Below are 6,147 nucleotides of genomic sequence, written 5' to 3' on the forward strand. Positions count from 1 at the left end.
CCATGTATACCTGAAGTTTCTCTTCAAGATCTATCAAGAGCTCTTGCAAATAAAAATGAACATTTAGCATATCCCTAATGTACATAAACTTGGTGAGTTACCTATCTTGTGATGAAAATCAAAGAATCTATCATCACTTGAGTCCTCCAATTCTTATTGTTCCATTCCTTCCAGAGAAAGCTTCTTTTTTGGCATTCTAACCCTACAACTTGCGACTGTAAATAAAAAACTCAAATAAGAAAGGAGACCACCACCAAATCTTATGAAATACAAAAAATAAATGGTGAAATCAAGTTCAAATGATTCATCATGTGAAATTCAAGATACAACACCAAGAGGAGAAACACATACAACTATACTCATGTTTCATAAGTCAAACACAAGAAAGTTATTTGCGTTTTCTTTCCCCTTTCAAATGAATTGTGAAATTAGTTGAAGCAAGGAAAATAAGAGTTGAAATTGTTTCTTACATGTTTTGATTTATTAATATTATGGATGACTAGATGTTGTGATGTTGTGCTTTTTGTTGCAATGGTGCATGGAGATGTAGAAGATTCACCATTAAACATGATGACTTTTTGAACCTTAATGGAGATGTGAGAATATTGGGCCCGAAAATAGAAAGCCAATGTGAGATCTTGCTTTAAAAAGAATTGAAAAAAAGCATTTAATAATAAAGTCTTTATTTTTGAAATGCATACCCAAAAGGTCATCTACAAACCAAAAAAGAGATCTCTTTTTTTTCAAGGCATCCCTGGGCTATTTTTGAGGTATAAAGAAGGGGTTATATGAGTACATGTGCATTTAAATGCCATTTTAATAAATCATCTCAATGTTATTTTCCTTAAACTCAAGATAAATTTCACCAATTTATTTCAACTTTTCGAGTCAAAATGCATTTTATCTCTACTTAGACTCATTTGGAATCGAGCAAACTTATCCATTCTAGCAAGAACAACTCCATTCACACAAAGTCTTTTCTTGAATGCTCCAAAGTATCAAATTTGGAAAACACAAGTTATGGGCCAAACAACCCTCAATTTTTTTATTCTTTATTGTTTTTTCATCTCCCCATGTCAAGTAAATTGCATTTCAATTGTAAGAGATGGGGAATACATGGGAAAATATGGAAATAAAATAATGGAGAAGAAATACCTGTTACACTAGCAATATATAAGATGTAAGGGACTTGACATTTTTTACCATCAGATTATAATAACAAGTCTCCTTCATCTTCTCTCCCTCTCTCCAGTTTTCATGGCTTCCTTCCTTCATTTTCTGTCTTTCTCTCTCTTCTTCTATTCTTTCTCTCTCCTTATCACTCTCTTTCTCTCTCTTTTACTTCCCTTCTTCTCTCACTTTTGCAATCTTCTCTCTCCCTAGTCCTCTCCTTAACAAGTGGTATCAAAGCCATAGGTTCTTGATCTAGTTGGCCAACATTCCATTCAGTTATCATTTTTCAGTCACACAGATTTAAGAGCCACAGGTACACAAGTACAAACATGACATGGAGCAGTAGTGCAGTTATCAAGGAATTTTAGACCACAAGGACTACAGTTCTAGAGCATTAATGGGGTCTTGGACCAAGTTTGGAGGTTGGAAGACCAAATTTAGCTGCTCGTGGGTCATTTTTGGCCAATTTTGAAGGTATTTTCCTAAAAGACAGTGGTAAATGGAGTAGAAGAGGGTAAAGTCCTAATTACTTTTCAGGAAGAGTCTTCTCTCTCTTCATTCCCAAGCTTCAGCCAAGCTTCCATGGAGAAAAACCAATTCAGATCTTTTCCCTTCCATATCCATTGATCAAAAGGTTTCTACAAGAGCTTCCCAAGGACTTTGAGCTTCATTCCAAGTAGTCACTTGATCATTTTCACTTTGCCTTGGCTCTTGATCTCTAGTCTTTTCACTTCCATCCTCATCTTCTTCTTTAGCAGATTGCCTTTGCTAGGATCTACCCATGCATGAACTTCCTTCTCATTATGCTCAGCATGCACAAGTTAATTGGATGAGGCACAAACAGTGTAAACAAGCTTGAGGAAGAAGGTGTCAAGGTCAGCAAGCATTTGTTGCTCCTTCACTAGAGGAGCTTTTACATTATCTAAGTGTAAATGTAGTACAACCTTCTTCAGCTACCCATCCATCATCTACACAACTAGCACCTCCACAACTGCAACCATAAATTTTTGGTCCGACTATTTTGAACCAAGTTTTGAGGCTTCAGGCAGCAGCAGCTTCAGCAATAGCAGAGCAACAACAACTTCAGCAGTTATAGCAACAACTTCAACTTCCTCCACAAATTTCCTCCCTATAGGATCCAACAGGTAAATCTATGCCCTCTACATGTCTCGTTCAACATTCAAAATGAGGCATGGCTGGGGTCATTGAGATCCTACCACCATGGCTTGGTGGCTCGTTCTTACAAGTCTTCTATGAGGATGGAATCTTCCACTGACAAAGAGGAGGAAGAGTTTTTCGAGACCCTGGAAGACATCCAATTGTCTCCATCTGTTGATGCAAAGGCACTACAGGGGTAGTAGCAACAGTAGTTGCGTTATGCATCACCCTAGGAGTTGTCACAAGAGTGATCTAAGGCTTCTCAAGATGCCCTTCAGATCTCATTTTCACTTCATGTGGATCAACAAACTCAGCCACCAGCAAATTGCCAAAAGAAGACAACCATTGCCTGTCATACAATCCATTGCAAGTTGTGATTGCTTGATCAACTAATGAATACGTAACATAGCAATGTGTTTTTACCTGATCCATCCAAAAGTCCACAGCACAACCATACTCTATTAGAAGAACTTTAATTGCCTTTAATGTGAAAGGATGAATAAATCTCTCAATTTCGAGTGATGTTGTGGGAGGACGCTTTGGTGGAGGAACAGCTCGAGGCTTCGCATTGTCACCGTTGGCTGTTGAATCTACCTTAACTACAGGTGGCCTGGCTCTTGATGTTGCAAAGATTTTTTTTTTTTACTGTCGAGCCCACACACAGTGTCTGCAATGGCCTTGGCATCTTCCAACCAATGAACTCTAGTACTCTCATCCCACTAATTGGGAAGATTAGCATCAATGCCTCCAATTTTTGCAGAGAAGTTCGTGGAGTGAGGAAGAAGGCCTTCACCACCACAAGGAAGCAAGTTGCCTATCTTCGAAAGCACTTGTAGGGCCATTGGACTGTAATACAACCTTTTATTCCTTTGAGCTATTGTTGGAAGTTGCAGAGAAGGGAGTTATCAAGTGAATCAACCTGAAAAGGCATCATTTTATTGAGAAGACAAGCAAGTTGTATAATTTGAGCCTTTCTTGGAGTCATATGAGGGGAAGAGAAAAGATGGTTTCCTGTTTCATCGAATATGTATTAGAGCATGTCCTGAAATTCATTAGTACAAACAAGGACAAGAACAGTGTATCTCTTGTCTGTGTAAAGATTGGTACAATGTAGAAGTTGAAAGTACGAGACATGTCTTTATAAGCAACGGTTATGTTGTAACACCAGAAAGGCTTGTTCAAAGATTCCCTAATGTCACCTCTATTACTCTCTAAGGCAAGCCTAGATTTGCAAAAGACATTACCACAATGTTGTCATTAAATGCTGCACTAAACAAAGCATCATCTGCATTGGAACAATTGGAGCTCTTCCCAAGATTTCTTCACATTCATCAAGGAATCTGAGAAGATTGCTATCCAAGGCATTGATCAATTCAAGTACATGTGCTTGGGTTGCTGAAACCATAGTATTGAAGGAGCTGTAACATCTTGTGTTTTCCAATGATCCAGAGCCTGAAGTTGATTTGCAGGCACAAGTACCCTTTTGAAGAACCAAGATATTGACTCAGCACTGATGTATCAGATGTATTTGCTTATGTATAGATGTATTATTAGCTGCAAATGTATGGAAAAATAATATTGAGGATGTATTTGCAGACATGAGAATACATATGCAATCAATGACAGTGAATACAATGCTTGGAATGTATAGGAGATGCCTATGCATGGGAAAATTATGCTAAGAGATGCTTATGACATACTCACTTTTGGACTAAGGTTGCAAACAGTAAATTTGGATGACTGGGCAATCTATTATGCCATTGGGATGACCCTTCAGTCATGCATTGACAAGTTGATCCACTGCAACCCCTTTCTTGACCCCCACAGGGTGTTGTAAGCAATTTGCTTGCATTTATAGAAGTATACCTACTCCCAGGAACTAAGGTGCATGTCTGGCAGAGTGCCCACAGTTCCTACTAAGGGCCTTGATCAGTTTTTGAGGTTTAGTTGGACCCTGCAAGATACTTACAAGTCAAAACATGCCTCCTATAGGTGTAGACAGGGTGCTAAACTGCACAGTAATGCAGTACTTTTCCTATTACAAAATTTTCTATATAAAAATTTTGAGTACATACTTATGCTCAATTCAAAGAGGGAATCCTTGGCTTCGACTTGAACAAAAATATAGTCAATCAAAGCTTCCTAGCTCAAATTATAGGCAAAGAAGTGACAGATGATCTAACGGGACTACACCTAACCATGGTAGGGAATAAGGGAAAAACCAAGGCCAATGAAGATGTTCGGCAAACAAATCAAGGATGTACAAGAACCAAGGATTGAAAACAACCCTAAAATGGATTACGAGGAGTATCCTCACGATATGGGAAGCCTCAGTGCTCTTAATGACACTCTATGCAGGCATGAGACAAGGCATAATCAAAGACATGAGGCTATTTTGGAAAGACTAGAGGTTGTACTTGCAGGCATGGCAACAAACATAGAAAATCATACTGAGATGATGAAGGAAATGCGTCAAATGAGAGCCGCCATGGACACACTTAATGCCACTTTCTCTAAGTGGTTGGAGATTCAATTGAAGAGAAAAGAGCAAGAAGATCGAGTCACATGTACATGCCGAAAGAACCACCTTCCCATCAGATAATGCGAATTCTCAAGGCATTTTAGGAAGAATGGGTATTCCCAATAGTAGCTTTGAGCTTGGCGAGCCTTCTCAAAGGCAAGAGGACCCATTGGGGAATGCATCACGATGAAATTCTCAGCTTCCATCAGCCTCCATGCCTTTAGCAAGGTTTGAATGGTCTTTTGGCAGGAATCACTCTCATAATAGTGCTATTTTTGACACTCAAAATGATCAATTTCAGTTGAGACAGTTTTGGACAGGCCACTCCTGAACGAGAGCTGAGAGATAAGATTATCTTCTCCAAATTTAATGGCCAATCCTCTTCCTCGGCTGAATTGGAAGAATGGCTTTCAAAGCTTGAAGACTATGATATTTTGCCAAGAAATGATGACCAAAAGATCCACTTTTCCATAATCCACTTGGAAGGATTTGCTCATATGTGGTGGCAGTATATCAAGAGAGAAAATCAGCAAGTTGATACTTAGGATGCATTTAAAGCACTTATGGTTCAAGTTTTTGTGTCTCCCATAGAGAAAGAGAAGCTTGGCGCGGCAGTGGTATAGCTTAGGGTAGCGTGGCTTGACAGTTTGGGACTACACAAATCAATTTCTTAATCTCACGATGTATGTTGAGTCCATAAGTGATTATGCAAAGCTACATAAGTATATATATGGCTTGGATCCTCAGTTATTTATCAGCTGATGTTTCAATGCAGTCACCTTCCGATTTGTTCAAGGCTATTGAATTGGCTGAAAGATACTCCCGTAAAGTATTGTAGGGATACTTGAGTTCAACCATAGTATGGACAGCAAAGAGGCTTGTCTCAGCCATCTTTTGGGCAACCTAGAGGGCCTACACAATCCAATTTTGGATAGCAACGAGTTATTGTAAGGCAGGGCTAGTTTGGGGCTAGTTATGGTGGTGTGAATATGCCATTTAGCACCCCTAGAGTTCCCATGTACCCAACCTTCAATGCCTCAAGGCAAACCAGTAACTTCAAGGTAGCAAACAATGGTAGGGCTGAGAATAAACAAGGGGACATCAAGAACAAGAATGCCTCAGCCTTTAGAGGTCAACGATCCATTCCCATGGAAATGTACAAAGAAAGGAAAGAAAAAGGGCTTTGTTTCAAGTGTGGGGAAAAGTACATACCTAAACATGCTTCCAAATGTGCTTATAGAAATGCAAAGGCAAGATTCCAAAGTATGTTGGTATTCAAAGACTCAGAGGATGAC

The sequence above is a fragment of the Lygodium microphyllum genome, chromosome 9 (assembly GCF_053477565.2).
Source record: "Lygodium microphyllum isolate KBCC chromosome 9, Lygodium_microphyllum_v1.1.10, whole genome shotgun sequence".
In the NCBI taxonomy this organism is placed as follows: Eukaryota; Viridiplantae; Streptophyta; class Polypodiopsida; order Schizaeales; family Lygodiaceae; genus Lygodium; species Lygodium microphyllum.